This window comes from Schistocerca nitens, chromosome 11, assembly GCF_023898315.1.
Source record: "Schistocerca nitens isolate TAMUIC-IGC-003100 chromosome 11, iqSchNite1.1, whole genome shotgun sequence".
Lineage (NCBI taxonomy): Eukaryota > Metazoa > Arthropoda > Insecta > Orthoptera > Acrididae > Schistocerca > Schistocerca nitens.
The window spans coordinates 66,002,170-66,021,703 of NC_064624.1; the positions used below are offsets into that span (position 1 = coordinate 66,002,170).

The window sequence follows — 19,534 nt, forward strand, 5'->3', positions numbered from 1 at the left end:
GAAAAATCACAAAAAATGGCGATGGTTGCATCGCAATACTTCAATTACATCCAGAGAAATAGCAAAGCGTAGTTGACGCTTGAGATAAACGAAAGCGCGGCTACTGCACATCTAGAGAGGCAAGCGTTGAACCCCACGTCACTCGTAATCGCGATATCATTGACGTACGCAATATTACTTTCACTGCTGTCACGAGGGTCGAAAGTGATAACACAGTTCCCTGCCACGGTCACTGATATGTGGGGATCACGCTTGCACCCCGGGATATTCATTAGCGGCGCCTTTCGTTTATTTCAAGCGTCAGTTTCGCTTTGTAATTTGTTGGGATGTACATGCAGCCAACGCAATTCTTTTGGTGACTTTTCACGTTATTGATTTTGTTAGAAATAGTACCAGGCGTCCATTTGAAGAACCGTAAATACGTTTGAAACATATTTTTCTACTGTTTAGACTGTATCAAATACTTACTTTTAAGAGCCCCTTTCTTACATTTCTACCAGTGTTAGTCGTTTTCCGATATCTAGTTTTGTTCCAGAGATATTTACGCTGAATCGTTTACGTGTGCCATATGATACCAGTTTCAGAATCTGCCCAGCATATATATACATATACACATATCAAAAAAAGTTTTGCATCACCACGGTTCCGAGATTTCAGGAACCTATACAGAAAATTGGAATATAGATCAACATAAACATAATTTCCGTCCTTCTTATTGCTCATGAAAACCACACATTGCTTGTTGTAACACCATACAGCGAGAACTTCAGAGGTCGTGGTCCACATTGCTGTACCACTAATACCCAGTAGCTCATCCCCTTACATTGATGCATGCCTGTATTCTCCGTGGCATACTATCCACAAATTCATCAAGGCACTGTTGGTCCAGATTGTCCCACTCCTCTACGGCGATTCGGCGTAGATCCTACAGAGTGGTCGGTGGGTCACGTCGTCCATAAACAGATCTTTTCAAACTGTCCCAGGCAAGTGCGGTAGGTTTCATGTCTGGAGAACATGCTGGACACTCTAGTCAAGCGATGCCATTATCATGAAGGAAGTCATTCACAAGATATGCACGATGGGGGCGCAAATTGTCGTCCATGAAGACGAATGCCTCAGAAATATGCTGCCAATATGTTTACACTATTGGTCGGAGGATGGCATTCGCGTATCGTACAGCCGTTACGGAGTCTTCCATGACCACCAGCGGCGTACTACAGCCCCACATAACGCCACCCCAAAACAGCAGGGAACCTCCACCTTGCTGCACTCGCTGCACAGTGTGTCTAAGGCGTTCAGCCTGAGCGTGTTGCCTCCATACACGTCTCCGCCGATTGTCAGGTTGAAGGCATATGCGACACTCATCGGTGAAGAGAACGTAATGCCAATCCTGAGTAGTCCATTCGGCATGTTGTTGGGCCAATTTGTACCGCTCTGCATGGTGTCATGGTTGCAAAGATGGATCTCGCCGTGGACGTTGCGTGTGAAGTTGCGCAACACGCAGCCTATTGCGCACAATTTGAGTCGTAACACGACGTCCTGTGGCTGCTCTAAAAGCATTATTCAACATGGTGGCGTTGCTGTCACGGTTCCTCCAAACCATAATTCGTAGGTAGCGGTCACCCACTGCAGTAGTAGCCCTTGGCCGGCCTGACCGAGGCATGACATCGACAGTTCCTGTCTCCTGTATCTCCTCCATGTCCGAACAACATCACTTTGGTTCACTCCGAGATGCCTTGACACTTCCCTTGTTGAGAGCCCTCCCTGCTACAAAGTAACAACGTTGACGCGATCGAACGGCAGTACTGACCGTCTAGCCATGGTTGAACTACAGACAACACAAACCATGTACCTTCATCCATATTGCTGACGCTCATGCCTGGTTGTTTAAATCTTTGGGTGGTCTTAGTGACATCTCTGAACAATCAATGGGACTGTGTCTGTGATACAATATTCACAGTCAACGGATATCTTCAGGAGGTCTGGGAACTGGGGTGATGCAAACCTTTTCTGGTGTGTAATATATGCTGGGCAGATTGTAAAACTGTCAACATTGTGAACTGAAGATTGTGAATTTTAAATAATGAGGACTGAATTCATATGTTCATAGGGAGAGCTCTTCTGGAAATGAGATACGAGGTGTGACAGAAAGGTTTTAATAATGGATCCGCTACTGCTTACTGGTTTTGCGGGCAGGCACACGGAGGCTGGAGACAGAGTCATTGCCTTGTCCTTGAGCGCCCTCTGACAGGAAACTGCGTTTCCTTTATTCGGTTCATTGTAGCAGCAGGTTGAGTGCGGGTCTGTTAGATCTTGTTGGCGGATTTTGTCTGCGTGAAATTGGACGTAAAAACGGAGCAACTAGTTTGTGTGAAATTTTGTTTTAAAACCGGGAAATCAGCTTCTGAGATTTACGAAATATTAAAAACAGCGTTTGGAGATGATTGTTTTTGTCGGGTTCAACACATTTAAAAATGGCCGCGAATCATTTGGAAATGAACCACGGTCCGACCGTCCTTCCAACTGAAAAGCGAATGAAAATGTTGTGACAGTTCGCGAAGTAGTGCGCTCTGATCGTGGACTTACAATTAGGGGGGTGACTGATGGACTTACTTTAAATTTCTATGCAGTTCAGTCAATTTTAACTGAAGATCTGAACATACGTGGAGTGTCCGCAAAATTCATTCCAAAAGTTTGTCAAGTGACCAGAGACAATACCGGCTTGAAGTGTGCCAAGAACTGATTAATCGGACTAAAAATGAATCAGATTTGTTAAATAGGGTAATTACAGATGACGAATCGTGGGTATACAGATATGATCCTGAATCTAGTCTTCGCAGTGGAAGACTCCAGATTGACCACGACGGAAAAAAGCATTGCAAAGGCGGTCGAAGGTGAAGAGAATGTTGGTGGTTTTTTTCGATTCTACCGGTAGTGTGCATGACGAATTTACCGCTGGAGGACAGAAAATTAACCAGGAATACTACAAATGTGTCTTTGAGCGTTTGTGCGAAAAGGTGTGTAAGAAAAGGCCTGCATTGTGGAAAGACAGGAGTTGGGTGCTACACCGTGACAATGCTGGAGATCATCGTGCCCTCTCCATCGCTGAATTTTTGACCAAATTCAATGTTCCTCTGCATCCACAACCACCATATTCCCCTGATTTGGTCCCTGCTGACTTCTGTTTCCTAAACTGAAATTTTCACTGAAAGGGCACCGATTTGACTCGAATGAAGACATACAGGAAAATGCGGAGAGCGTCCTTAACACACCTCACGAAAAAAATTTCCAGGAATGTTTCAAACAGGGGAAACACCGTAGAAGTCGGTGTGATCAGTCAGAAGGGGACTATTTTAAATGAGATGCATCAGGGTAGTATGTAAGTACCACCATTGTACAATTACAAGCCCGTTCTTAAAACTTCCCACCTCATAAATGGTGATAACACCAATGTAAGAATATTGTCTACTGTCCATGACAATGAAACGAACATGCTTCCTGACTTTGCATACTTTCACTCTGTAACATCCCGTGGTATCAAAATTTAGGGCCACTGTGTTCATTCACAGATAACATTGCTAAACGATGCGGTGAGAATAATTTGCAGAATAAGTTCAAAAGCTTCATGCAGGTTATTCAGTCAACGTAAATTTACTCCATTTTGTTAAAAAAATATTCAAATGTGTGTAAAATATAATGGGACTTAACTGCTAAGGCCATCAGTCCCTAAGCTTACACAGTACTTAACCCAAATTATCCTAAGGACAAACACACACAGCCATGCCCGAGGGAGGACTCGAATCTCCGCCGGGACCAGCCGCACAGTCCACGACTGCAGTGCCTTACACTGCTCGGCTAAACTCCATTATGTAATTAACAATATGGAGTTATTCAAAAGAAACTGCTACATTCACGCAGAGAACACCACAGAGAGGGTAAGTTTGCCCCTGGATAATATTCTCTTAAGAAATGTACTTCAAAATTTTCTATTATCTATATCTTCCATTTAGAACAGGTCATAATGAAAAATTTGTGTGATAAACCCCAGATATTCAGATCTAATTGGACAGGCATCATTGCAGCACTCTGCAACATATTAATTACTGTTATTATTTCTTTCTCTCTTTTATAGGTTTAACCTTTTACATTTGTTAATCAACTTTCTGTAAATTTTGTAGTCAGCCCCCCCCCCCCCCCCCCCAATCCCCTCAGGAACATCTCATACCAGTCGAGTGTAACCCCAAATGTTTGCGTGGTAGAATAATTATGGCGTACGCATAGGTGTAAACAGTGTTTGCACAGCAATAGTGGACACAGTGTATCTGAGGCAGATTAAGGGAACCAGCCCGCATTCGCCAAGGTAGATGGAAAACTGCTTGGCTTGGGCCCACGTGGTCTTGTGCTTCCAGATTAATTAAATTAAGGAAAAAACTGAGAACAAAAATCAAAATGTGGTACTAGTATTTTAGGTGTTTCCATAGCCCCACAGCTCGATAGAGGTGGCAATGAAGAAGGGGGTCTACAGATGGAAACTCCAGTTCACTTCTTATGTTGTAGGTAATGCATTCCCCCGGCCCAGTTTCCGCAGATCTCTTCATCTGTACCCTATAGCCACTTTATCCTGCTTAATCTATGCAAATCGAAGTCTCCTTTTACGCTTTTTATCCCACAAACCTCCTTCCACTAGTAAATTAACCGTTCCTATTTGGATCATGATGTGTCCTGTCAAGTTACCCCTGTATGTACGTTAAACCGGAAACGACGGAGAGGCTTTGTCCCGTCGTAGCCCTCAGAGGCTCACAACCCCAGAAGAGGCCAGTCCACCAACCACCCCCCAGCCCCCCCTCCAGGAACATGAACATCTCATACCAGTCGAGTGTAACCCCATATGTTAGCGTGGTAGAATAATTGTGGCGTACGCTGAAACGCGTACGTTTCATAGGCAGCGATGGCGAGCCACAGAATCTCTGACCAGAGAGCATGTAGTCAGTCCAGTCCAGTTCTGTTGCAGTCGAGTTACGAGACAGTTCAGTTGCGAGTTAGCAGTTCGAGAGTAGTAGTGCATACGAGATGACGTAGTCTGTGCTAGTAGCGCACACGAGAAAGTCGGTGTTGTGTGTGAGCAGTCGGCGGGCGTCGACATGGAACTCTGGTCAACATTCAGGACGGGGTATATTATTTTTAAATAAGGTAATGAAGCAGCATTGCGCTCAGCTAATAATGTAAATTAACTGTAACTAATTTGTGCAAGAATCGCCCCAATAATAATTTTGTTTTCAAAGCAATTTTTTTAACAAAGAATCCTTTAATTCAAAGAAATATTCCCTTACTATTCCTTAAAGAAAAGTTTCCATTAAATTCAAAATTTTTGCAATGAATTTCCTCCAAGCTATGGCGAAAAATAAGAGCAGATGCAGTTTTATTAAGGTAAGAATTTCAGTTTAATTAGTGAACAGGGCCTCAGATCGACATTTCGGTCTATTTTGTTTTCATTGTCACTGAGATTTTGTTATCACTGAATTGACTTTCATTTTTTTTGTGAGGAACTTATACTTGGGTCAGATTGCTAATTTTTATTTAATTGTCATTGTCTTTAAATTTATTTCATGGGAGGTTACATTAAGTTGTATTCTAGTTACCATTCAATTATTGTGTTCAAAATTTCTCTGGGGAGCTTACACTTAGCTCAATGTCCATTTTACATTTGAGTAATATTTTAAATTTCTATGGGGAGGTTACACTTGGCGACACCCGGTCCAGGATCGTATTTCGTTGAGAATCTTTTGAAAAACAGTCAGGTATCTGCTCTTATTTGCTTAAATATAATTAGAATTTGGCGCAACGCTTTTACTAATTTGTGACTTTCTTTCCTCAGATCATCGGCAATTCGTTGCTCTGTTGTATTTTTGTGTTGCTTTTGCATTGTGCTTATTTCTCTTTTGAATAATTGTGACTATAGCAAAAACGCCGCGAAAGACTGTGAATAGTGTATCGCGAGGTATTTTGAATGAAATTACCGACTTAAACAACATGACCGATAGTACTAGTGACACGCAGTGTAATGATGACAATCCTGCGTTCACTGACAATCAATGCGTTCCAACCACTAATGACGATTTTTATCTTGCTGATGTACAAACGAACTAAATTGTCTCCTCTGTTAATTTGACGACAATTGATGACGCGGGGCGCCCTATTGTAATGAGCGCTGCCCAGCTTAACACACCCGGTTTGGAGAATTCAAGTAACGCACAGACAAATTTTTCGAATGAAAATGGTCAGTGTACTGAAAGTACGACGGATTTATTTAATTCAGAAATAATGTCTGACAGTGTACATCCGACTGATAAACCTTTTTGTAAAGTACAGAATAACCAAATGGTTACAGAAAGCGAGACAATTCCAGATCCACCATTAAACAGCACAGTGAATAGTGTAGGTAATAATGGGCTGGAACAATTTATGGCAAGATAGCTACAACAACACAGTGAAAATCTTAAACAACACTTTAATGAAAAACAAGACAAACTTAGTGAACAGGTCAAACAACAGAACGAAAAACAAGATAAACTTAGTGAAGATTTCAGACAACTTAGTGAGCAGAACAAACAGTTTAATGAAAAATTAGACAACAATTCCAGACAGCTTAGTGAACAAATTAGAGCCGTTGCCGCGCAGTGTCATGACACTAAGGAACAGTTGCGCGAGGAAATTGAGGCTTCTTCAAGAAAAAGTAGCGAAGAAATTAAGTCTGTTGCTCAGGAATTAAGGGAATTGCAAACAGCTGCAACAGAAACACTCAGATACGGAATTAGCGGAGTCGCTAAACAATGCTCTGAAAAAGCTACACAATTACGGGACGAGTTTAAAGCAATGACGGTAGAGCTTTCGCGCACAATGGACGCAAAGATAGACGCGAAATTCGAACAACAGAACACTCAGATTGACGAACGCTTTAATCTCCACATACAAAACAGTGATACGCGTTTCCGCAAATTTATTGAGGATCAAAATAAAGTCAAACGTCAAGTCATGGAAACAATCACTGCACAGAGACAAGAAGACAAACGTAAGATGTTTGCGAAAGCAAAAACATACGTGGACAACAATATTGCTACAGTATCGGACAAAATTAATACCATTGAACAATTGAACACCGAATTACGTGATGAGATTTCTGACCTTAAATCGAAAACAGACACATACACAACAGATTTTCAAACAGTGACCGACAGACTCGAACAATTAGAACTAACACAGGATTCCGATCTCGTGAAAGCTGATGTTAAAAAACTGAACGAAACTACACGTAAGTTGCAAAAACAGATTAACGCCTCTGATTCTAAAACCGATGATCAGGTTAAAATACTGACTGAAAAATGTGATGAATTGGCCAGTCGTATTGATGTTATCGAAAGTACTAATGACAATAAATCAGACGATACTTCACCGGTTTCATTTAACCAAACACCTGAATTTCAAAATTTACAGCAGACAATTAATGAGATCGATTCATCAAATAACACGTTGCGTAGAAAGTTGTCAAGTTTACAGCAAGAGGTAACGGAGATAAAAAATATTTCAGTTAATAATACATCACAGCAGACGCCACTTTGCGAACATTTGTCAGACTCACGCAGCGCGTATAATTTAAGTAATCAACAGAGAGTACGGGACTTAGATTCCGAACAACCACAGTTCAATAGATTCTCTTACAATCCTTAACCTGTTCCAGCACACAGAGACGATAATTTCGATTACAAACATTTTCTGTCAGTAAGAAAATTTAAAGTGTTTAAGAATGACAGAACACAGATTCACCCGCTAGATTGGATACAACAATTTAGCTTTGTCTTTCCACCTACTTGGCCCGTAACGCACAAACTTGAATTTATTTGCAGTTTCTTGGAAGGCGAGCCGGCAACTCGTATGAGACCGATCGCGAGACAATGCTATTCAGTAGAAGAGTTTCAGAATGCTTTTCTGTCAGCGTACTGGTCGAAGACGACACAGCGCGGAATTAAAGATCAGCTAATTAGTTTACCGAATTATGAGAACTCGAATTCTCCTAGTGTCACGCAATTTTTTGAGCACATGGTGCAACAAAACCAGTACCTAAGTGAACCGTACAGTGAATCTGCACTCATTCAATTATGTATCTCTAAATTACCACGGTCATTAAGAGTTTCACTTCTAACCGGTCAGCAAAAAGAAAATATTTCAGCATTCAGGGATCTGTTACAGCTCTTGGAAGTACAACAATCTGATTATTCTTTTGTAAACAAAAATTTTTCATATAACAACCTAGGCCAACAGACGTACAGCAATTATGATCAGACACGTAATTTTAGTAGGAAAGGTAACAGACACTTTAGGAATGACAACCACCAAAACTTTAATAACAGACAAAATTCTAATTATCAATATCGTCAAAATTTTGAGCAACAGGAATCACATTTTGGTAACAATAGACGTTTTCCACCACAATAGCATGAAAGTCAGCCGGTTGGAATACATAACCAACAATGTAATGCACAAGGTCAACCTAACTTTAATGTTTCGCCGCATGCACGTATAGTCCCAGATCCAACAAATAGTAGCGCACGGCAGCAAAGGAACAACTACGTACAGAAAACGCAGTATTTCAATTCCTATCGCAATGCACCGTATAGGAATGACTATTACGACAGACGTAAAAATGATGAGCACAATTATCAGCGTACATATAATAACAGTCGGTCTTATCAACAACAAAATCATCCGCAAGAACATATTCTCATGAATGAACCCGACAGTAGGTATCATCCAGAGCGTAATACGTCTGGATGAAGTAATAGAACAGTTCAAATAGTAGAAATGCCACAACATCCTCCTGATAATAATAACACGTCAGATAGAATTTGACTAGATACTGTACAGGACGCATCTTCCAATAACACAAGCACTTCTTTAGACACGCAGAATGTTGTTCACGAAAATGTAATTACCTTTGATGACATACGAGACTCTCTTTTACAGGAAAGACCAGTTGTTCAGAAAACCATTTCACATCCTGTCATCGAAATTAAAATTGGTTCATCGAAATTTTCAGCAGTAATCGATTCCGGATCACCTATGTCAGTTATAAATGAGACTTTCAACGAGTGTAACAAAGAGAATACCTATCCCACATTACCATTAGGCAAAACGAAAGTGAAAGGAGCAGTATCGAGTAAAGGAGTAGACGTTAAATTACAGACGCATTTATCATTTTGTATTGCAGGTCACACATTTCACTCAAATTTTTGGATTGTTCCTTTATTGACAACAGACGTAATTTTAGGTACTAATTTTCTCGTACAACACGACGCAGTGGTTGATTTTCAAAATTCTTATTTAATGTTGAAGGATGAAAATGTGCAATCGGCTTTAGAATTTCAGCACTCATTATCGCCAGAAGAGGAAACAATTAATTGTACAGAGGTCATTTCAGTATCACGTAACATAGACTGTAATCCCACATTGTTCACGGATACGTACGTACACAACTATAATACTCCAGACGAAACTGACTACGACGTAATGCAGATGATTTCTGATAAAGTTACACAAAGTAGTGCAAATACAGATGACGAACGCACGCAACTACGCAAAATTCTTTTACAGCAAGCTCCAGTTTTTGACCACATTCCTGGTACTATGTCCGGATTTATGTATGAATTTCAAGTCAAACAGCACGACACATTTAAAGCTAAGCATTATCCTATTCCGTATATTCATAGAGAACAAGTTAAAAAAGAATTGCAGGATATGCTTGACCAAGGAATTCTTGAACCGGCAGTTAGTCCATACATAAACCCGCTGCATATTGTTAAGAAAAAAGATGGCTCACTTCGCCTCGTACTTGATTCGCGTCACATTAATGACATTATTATTAATGAAACAGACCGACCACAGACATTAGAGGAACTGTTACAGAAATTTCATGGTACTGCTATTTATTCTACATTAGATTTGAAATCGGGATTTTGGCAAATTCAACTTCATCCAAATTGCAGAAAGTACACAGCTTTTCTCTGTTTTGGTGACTGTTATCAATTTTGTAAATTACAGTTCGGCTTAACAATTTCTTCTGCAGCTTTTATTCGCGGTTTGAACACCATACTTCCGACAGAACTTAAAGACAGAATCACGACGTACGTAGACGACATTCTTATTGCAGAAACTAAGTGGTCTGAACACAATATGATTCTTGAACGTCTGTTACAAACTTTCCATGCTCAAGGACTCACAATTAATCTCAGCAAATCGCATTTTGGTAAAACTTCTATAAAATTTCTTGGACACGTAATTTCAGCAGAAGGCATTGCGCCTGATCCGGAAAAACTTCAAGCTATACGTGACATTACTGTTCCTACGACGAAGAAACAATTACGCAGTTTTTGGGTTTAATTAACTTTTTTCGCAAATTTATTCATCACTCTGCTTTAGACACGCCTAGATTATGCCAATTAACAGGTAAAAACACTATTTGGTCATGGGATAAGCAAGCACATTCTGAATTTGTGAACCTGAAACATGCCTTGTTGAATGCTCCACTTTTATCGCACCCAGATCTTACCAGAAATTTTTCCATTGCCACCGACAGTTCCAACACCGCTTTAGGCGTGCACATTTTCCAGGAAATTGAAGAAGATGGCTCAACAGTAATTAAGAACATCGCATTTGCAAGCCGCATTTTGTCACCTGCTGAACGAAATTATTCCGTCACAGAATTGGAAACGTTATGTGTTGTTTGGGCTTTCACAAGATTTCGGCACTTTCTTTATGGCAGACATGCCAACGTTTACACGGACCACAGAGCGATACAATTCTTACTTTCGGCTAAATTTACTCACGACAGGTTAAGTAGATGGAAACTTTATTTGCAGGAATTTAATTTTACAATAGTTCACATTCCCGGCACACAAAATGTTATAGCAGACGCACTATCTCGCTCTCTCAGCAACAATCAGCAAGACGTCGCAACCAACTTCTGCAAAGCAAATTTCAGTGTCATGTACATTCAGCAAGTTGCATTTGAAAATTTTATTTCGTCGTCATTACAGGACATAGCAAAAGAGCAAAGTAAAGACAATGTGTGGAAAGAAATTAAACACCTTTGGCAAGATAAGAATAATGTTACGATTAGACACCATTACACTGTACGCAATGACATTCTGTTTCGCCGCTCTCATCCAGACAGCAACAATTGGTTATTATGCATTCCTGACGAACTTGTTAACAAATTAATCTGGTACACTCATTTAAGCTACGCACATTACGGAGCCAGAAAATGTTTTCTTATACTGAGACAGAACTGTTATTTTACAAACATGGAAAAACGTATACGACGAGTTTTAGCGTCATGTAAAATTTGCCAGAAAGCTAAGTCAGACACAAGTTCACATATTCCTCCATTATATCCCATTATACCTGTTAAATTAAGACATATCGCCGCAGTAGACATTTTTCGTCCAATTCCGAGAACTAATAGAGGTTTTTGCTACATCTTTGTCGCTGTTGAACTCACTTCAAAATTTGTTACTTTCACTCCGTTACGGAAAGCTACTGCTAAAACTGTCTCGAAAGCATTTGTAAAACATTTTCTATTTCATGTAGGGCATGTGATGAGAGTAATTTCCGATAATGGATCACAATTTCGTTCTGCTATATGGACACGCATGTTACGAGCTAGAAACATTTCTCCGATCTATATATCCAAGTACCATGCTTCTTCGAACCCCTGTGAACGATTAATGAAAGAAATTGGTAAACTGTGTAGAATATACTGCCACAAAAGACATATTGATTGGGATACACACATATTCTTATTCCAAGATGTAATTAATTCCATACCAAATGAATCCACTATGCTATCTCCGTCTGTTATACTGAAAAACGTTGAACCACCAAACAAAATTAAAGAATTGGTAAACTTTCCTACTTGTCGTCGACTAAGACACCACGAAATAATTGACATTCCGCTGAACAACATCAAACATGCCGCAGAGCGCCGGAGAAGACAGCAAAAACAGGTTTGTACACGCCGAGACTTTCACGTGGGACAGAAGATATTAGTACGAACACACTATTTATCCAGCAAAATAAAAGGTAAGTGCAGTAAATTTGAACTTCTATACGCAGGTCCATATCGGATTCGCAGCATTCCTCACCCCAATGTTGTACACGTCGAAACTTCGAGAACCAGAAAATCCAAAGGCAACCACCATAGGTCAAATATTAAACCCTTTATTGAATGAAGACACTTTATGATTCAACACACTGTAATGCCATTTCCTAATTTTTTTTATGACCACTTATGCAATTATATTCACATGACTAATTACTGATGATTATCGTATATTTCCTTGGCAAGTGCCCGGCAAGGTAAGGTTAGCAGGTTGCTTTTCTTGTCGTTACACATCAGACCGTGCCCATTTTCCATTTTTTTGTATGTATGATTGTTTTTCTGTTTTGTTTGTATGCACTGTGAAATTTTTAAGGTATAACACACCAGTTGACTTTGACATTTTTTTTTTTTTTGCCCTGTGATATCTCAACATCGTGTCTATTTTACATTTTTCTTCTTTTTTTTCTGCTGCATTGTGATATTCTCTGTACATTTTTGCCTGAACACTGTCTATGCTCTTGACATATTACGTTTTCTGTCATGTTATGCTGTATGCTTAATTGTGTCACCATTAACCAGTCATTATTTAGTGGGTATATGATTTAAATGCAAGGCATTAATCTTTGTTCATCAATTTCAGAAAGACATGGTGCGTAAAGGAAATAAATTTAAACAGAAATGGGAATTTCAACTACGGAATAGATGAAAGAAGATACAAAAACCTTATGAGGCAGTTTTCATGATACTTACTAAACCTGTTACTTATTATACCTGTTCTAGTACTTGCATTTTTTTTTACCCATTTGTGTCTATCATTTATAAATGTGATCACATATACTGCCTTGTTGCATAACCTTGCTACAGCTGACTCATGACGAATGACGTTACCTATCCTCATTTGCAGCAATAGGTCAAAAGCAAATATTGTTATGCCTCAGCAATTAATTATCGATCCCAACGCAATGCATTGCTAACACAAAAACAAAAAAAAAACAAAAAAACAAAAAAATGTATTACCAGTCCCAAATAATGTTACTAGTTTATGATAATTCTGAATAATACTGATCAGCTCTGAATAGTATGTCACTTGAGTAATGACTTCTTAATGATGCAAGAAAAAAGTACTAAATATGCTTTGTAACTGGCTAATAACTGCCACTGTTTATTGTAATGAGACTACTTATAATGCCCATGATTATTAATGCTATGATTGTAATTAACTAATTTTAATAATGACTTCTTAATAATCTGAATAATACTGAATGATGAACAATGTTTTATACTATTCAATACTTGCTGGCCACTGAGTGCCGATAATTAATATAACTAAATGAATTATGACCTTTCATGTTCTATAACTAGCCAATGAGTGCCAATAATTAATGTCACTAAATGAATTATGTTATTAATTATGACATTAATTAACTCCTGTTTTCAATTATGACTTTTCATGTCTTAATAACTGGCCACTGAGTGCCGATAATTAATGTAACTAAATGAATTAGCTCTTGTTTTCAATTATGACTTTTCATGTTCTATAACTGGCCACTGAGGGCCAATAATTAATATAACTAAATGAATTATGACTTTTCATGTTTTAATAACTGGCCACTGAGTGCCGATAATTAATGTAACTAAATGAATTAGCTCTTGTTTTCAATTATGACTTTTCATGTTTTAATAACTGGCCACTGAGTGCCGATAATTAATGTAACTAAATGAATTAGATCTTGTTTTCAATGATGACTTTTCATGTTTTGGTCACTGGCCAATGAGTGCCAATAATTTATATAACTCAATGTATTATGCTAGGCCAATAATTGACTCTCCTTTTCAATGAAGAGTTCTGATGAACATTATTCTGTCATACTAAATATGCTTTGTAACTGGCCAAAGACTGCCGCTGTTTATTGTAATACGATTACCCATAAGGCCAATAATTTAATTTTATGAACATTATTCTGTAATACTAAAATACATGGTACAGAATGTTCAATAACTAGGCTATGGATGCCGCAAACTACTAATGTAATTACTAATCAAGACTTGTCTTTTACTTAATGTCCTTCACCTTCTGACCTAACTACCTGGAATTACTGTAATATCCATATGTCCTGTCCATCCTCCTGATCATGGAGCACTATATTTGGTTTTTGCACTAATTCTACGTTGGTGTGCCTTGTAAGAGCGTGGTGTTGACACGATATGCTGTCCACCACCGTGAGCGATGGAGACGTTATTATGGTCCCACTGTTTGGTGTACCTGATGTACTGCCTAAATGATCACAAGAAATATTACTACGACATTTCAGTGTCTTGGATACGCTGATAAATACTAATGGGAAAAGAACTTCAAATTGTGTCACTTGGTGTTGTACTTTGTGGAAAGATATGGACTTTCAGAGCAGCTGTGTGCAATCTAAAGTGCTACAATCATGATGCAATCCTTCCCTTTCCTATCCTAATAGTGAAAATCATTTTTTGCTAACATCATTTATGTTCATGGCCTATACATTTTTTCAATGCAAGTACACTTATGTCCCTTGTCGACATGATATTTGCCATTATGTTTATTTGTTGTGTAAATGCTAAAGACATTTTTTCGATTTGTTCTGAAGTACAGTATATGTGCACTCTTGTCTTTTATATTGTATATACATTTTTCTGATTTGCTGATACGCTCTGTACTCATTGTATACATTTTTTGTCTTTGTCTGAAATGTTTTGTACTTGGTGCATGTGCACCACATTTAACTCATGTACTACATCTGAATATTTTGTACATTGTAAAAGTTAATTGATTAAAGAAAAAATTTTGCCGCGCTTGGCAAGTCCAAATGACTCACCATCGCTGCCAAATTTTTGCCCCCCCCCCCCCCCCCCAGTGGAGGGTTATGAAACGCGTACGTTTCATAGGCAGCGATGGCGAGCCACAGAATCTCTGACCAGAGAGCATGTAGTCAGTCCAGTCCAGTTCTGTTGCAGTCGAGTTACGAGACAGTTCAGTTGCGAGTTAGCAGTTCGAGAGTAGTAGTGCATACGAGATGACGTAGTCTGTGCTAGTAGCGCACACGAGAAAGTCGGTGTTGTGTGTGAGCAGTCGGCGGGCGTCGACATGGAACTCTGGTCAAGATTCAGGACGAGGTATATTATTTTTAAATAAGGTAATGAAGCAGCATTGCGCTCAGCTAATAATGTAAATTAACTGTAACTAATTTGTGCAAGAATCGCCCCAATAATAATTTTGTTTTCAAAGCAATTTTTTTAACAAAGAATCCTTTAATTCAAAGAAATATTCCCTCACTATTCCTTAAAGAAAAGTTTCCATTAAATTCAAAATTTTTGCAATGAATTTCCTCCAAGCTATGGCGAAAAATAAGAGCAGATGCAGTTTTATTAAGGTAAGAATTTCAGTTTAATTAGTGAACAGGGCCTAAGATCAACATTTCGGTCTATTTTGTTTTCATTGTCACTGAGATTTTATTATCACTGAATTGACTTTCATTTTTTTTGTGAGGAACTTATACTTGGGTCAGATTGCTAATTTTTATTTAATTGTCTTTGTCTTTAAATTTATTTCATGGGAGGTTACATTAAGTTGTATTCTAGTTACCATTCAATTATTGTGTTCATAATTTCTCTGGGGAGCTTACACTTAGCTGAATGTCCATTTTACATTTGAGTAATATTTTAAATTTCTGTGGGGAGGTTACAACACATACGTGGAAACAGTGTTTGCACAGCAATCGTCGACAGTGTAACAGAGGCAGATTAAGGGAACCAGCCCGCATTCGCCGTATAGATGGAAAACTGCCTTAAAAACCATACACAGGATGGCCGGCACACTAGAGCCCGACACTAATACCCAAAGCGGATTCGTGGCGGGAACCAGCTCGCCCTCCCACTTGGGAAGCAGCGTGTTAGACCACACAGCTACCCAGGCTAGATTAATTACCATTAATCTATTTAATCTTTCCACCTACTGAAGAGGGAGGAGCAGATTAATTTTTAATGTCCCATCAGCAATGAGGACGTTAGAGACGGAGCACGAAGGCGAAGGAAATTGGCTGCGTCACCGCCCCAGCATTTCCCTGAACCAGTTTTGGGAAATCAGGAAAAATCTAAATCAGGATGACCAGATGCTGGTTTGAACTATCGTCCTCCAGAATCCAAGTCCAGTGTGCTAACTGCTTCACCAACTCGCTCAGTTCCCATCTACTAATAATCTCCTGACCTACCCATTGGAGAGGGAGAGGGAGTAATGTAGAAGTAATTGCCGTAATTACCAGTTTGAGTACATCAACGCTACTAATATTTACTGATGCAGTGATTGTCTCTGCCTGTTAACGAATTGCTGGAATCTTTCCTCGACCGTGAATCGTATTCTTATAGATGGAAATGATGGAACACAATGCGCGTATGAATGAATGATAAAGGAAAAGCTGAAACGGGAATTAGACAGATCTCTAAAGCTGACATTTACCGTGTGAAAGGTGACACAATGAGTTGTGTATTCACAGAAAAACTTACAGAGCGGATTATTTTGATACGAAAAGACGAAAGGAAGAGGAAACTAAATACCAAGTGAAACTAATATTAGACGAATTTGAGCGCAAATAAACTGAGAAGGAGCAGAAGGCTTTAGAGAAAATGGTAAATTATACATTGGAGAGGGAAAAGTACGTACTAGTGCAAAAAGGCAGAGCCAGTGGCCAACAGAACGGGGAATGGGAAGAATCAGCACGAGGAAGGTCACAGTAAAAAAGAAAGGCTCATTCCAAAGAGGGAGAAGGCCAACAATCAAAACGGTAATCCATTTGGGAAGTGGGTAGAGAGGAGGTAGCTAATTGTGAATTATAAGCTGCACGTGGCCATCCTGACAGTCAAATGCCTATTTTGTTACCACATCATCAACAAACTGGATAACAGTGTCACAATGCAAAAACAAAAACTACAGCTACGCCTATATCAGCTGTGGTAAACTACCCGCTGCTGCACTTAGGTCTCAACCACTATTAGTTTACAGATAGCGGTTTCCCGCTGCACTAGGTGCCTGCTAACGTGCTATAATCTTTACCATGAAGGCCAGATTTTTCACAAGGTAACGGACTGTAGTTTTAAGTCAGTAAGGACATAGAAACTGCCCGCCCAGTTGGCCGTGTGGTCTAACGCACGGCTTTCCCGGTGGGAAGGAGCGCCTGGTCCGTGGCACGAATCCGTCCGGCGGATTTGTGTCGAGGTCCGGTGTGCTGGCCAGTCTGTGGATGGTTTTTAGGCGGTTTACCATCTGCTTAGGCGCATGCAAGCTGGTTCCCCTTATTCCGCCTCAGCTACACTATGCCGGCGATCGCTGCACAGACAAGTTCTCCCGTACGCGAACACCTCCTTTACTCTACCACGCAAACATAGTGGTTTTACTCGTCTGGTGTGAGACATTCGCTGGGGGGTCCACTGGGGATTGAACAACACAATAACCCTGGGTTCGGTGTGGGGCGGCGGAGGGGTGAAGTGGACTGCAGTAGTCCTCGTGGGGTTGTGGACCACTGCGGCTGCGGCTGCGGCGGGGACGGAGTCTCTCTGTCGTTTCTAAGTCCCCAGTTAACATAACATAACATAACAAGGACACAGAAGCATTGTTAATTCACTATGAGTGAAATCTGTTCATTGGCATTAGAAGAACGCAACACTATTTAGTACAGTATTTAGAGAACAACATGAATGTTCACCCAAATGCCATTTACTAAGATCTTGTGGCAGCCAGTATAATACAATATGGTTCTATACATTTGCAGGTGTAGCAGGGCTTCCACCAAGATTACCTACCTGCCTGTGTGTGGCGTATAAGATAACCAGAGTATATGTATAAAATACGAGGGTGGTTTGAAAAGTTCTCCGAATCACCACCAGAGGTCAGCGCTAGCGCAACGAGTTGTTCACGTGACATTCACTGGACTGCTGCCTGTAAACACGTGCCACGTCAGTGCTCTTGGAAGAGAGCTATGGCGGTGACGTGGCTCTGTTGCTGTTCCCGCGTAGTGATTTGCGAAGGTGGAAAAAATCGAGATTCGAGTGTGATTAAGTACTTTGTAAAGAAAGATATGAAAGCAAAGGACATTTGTGCCGATTTCCAGAATACACTGGGGGACTCTGCTCCTTCATATTCAGCTGTTGCCATGTGGACAAATGAATTTCAATTCGGCCAGGAGAGCTTAAATGTTGATCCTCGCAGTGGTCGGCCAAGATGTGTCACTACTGCAGCTATCATTGCAAAAGTGCACAAAATGGTCACGGAGGATCGCCGATTGACAGTGCATGAAATTGTTTACGCTTGCCAGATGCCATCTGAAAGGGTATATCACATTTTAACTGAAGAATTACAAATGAAAAAAATTATTTGCAAGATGGGTGCCGCGACTCTTGACGCAAAATCAAAAACGCACAAGAATGAACATATCGGAACAAAGTTTGGCCCGTTTTTAGGAGCAACGAAGAAGATTTTTTGCGCCGGTTTTGCACTACTATACCCCAGAGAGAAAAGAACAGTCAACGCAGTGGAAACATGATGATTCTCTGCCACCATAGAAAGCAAATGCAATTCCTTCAGCGGGAAAGGTCATGGCTTCAGTGTTCTGGGATGCGGAGGGGACTCTGTTTGTAGATTATCTCCCCACTGGGAAAACAATTACTGGAGAATACTACGCTAACCTCCCGGGCAGATTACAACAAAAGATAAGTGAAAATAGGCCAGGTTTAACGAGGAAGAGAGTCATCTTCCATCAAGACAATGTGTGCCCGCACACATGTGCCGTCGCCATAGCAAAATTACACGAATTAAGGTATGAAATGTTGCCTTATTCACCTGATACGGCTCCGTCAGACTTCCATCTCTTCCCAAAATAGGAACTTTTTCTTGGTGGACGAAGATTCACTTCAAACGAATAATTGATAGCCAGAGTTTACAACTATTTTCCAGAAATGGAGGAAACTCATTTTCGAGATGGGTTCAAGGCACAGGAACATCGTTGGACCAAGTGCATTAATGGACAAGGAGACTACGTTGAAAAATAAAGACGTTTCAGTGATGTAAGTACTTTTTTCTATTCCGTTCCGACAACTTTTCAAACCACCCTCGTACACTGCATTCGTTTCGAAGGTAGGTGAACTATAAACAGTTGTGCTGTAAATACTGTTCTCTATCACGGTCACTATACGTCCTAACCAGTGGAAAAGTATGTAACGTTGGCAGTAAAACTTGTACAACAAATTTCAGGATAGCACTACGTTTGGTTGCAAGAAGAACACATCTATGGCTGGGAAGTGTAGCACTCAACAAGACGAATTTCTTTGCAAGCAGTGTAGAAACATATTTGAGGGTGGTGGATG

At 40.0% G+C, this 19,534-nt stretch overlaps 1 protein-coding gene across 2 annotated transcripts in view; it reads right to left on the bottom strand.

The window, feature by feature from the left end:
• Window positions 1-19,534, bottom strand: part of LOC126212942 (uncharacterized) — a 485,086-nt gene that overhangs the window by 321,126 nt on the left and 144,426 nt on the right. The window lies entirely within an intron of this gene.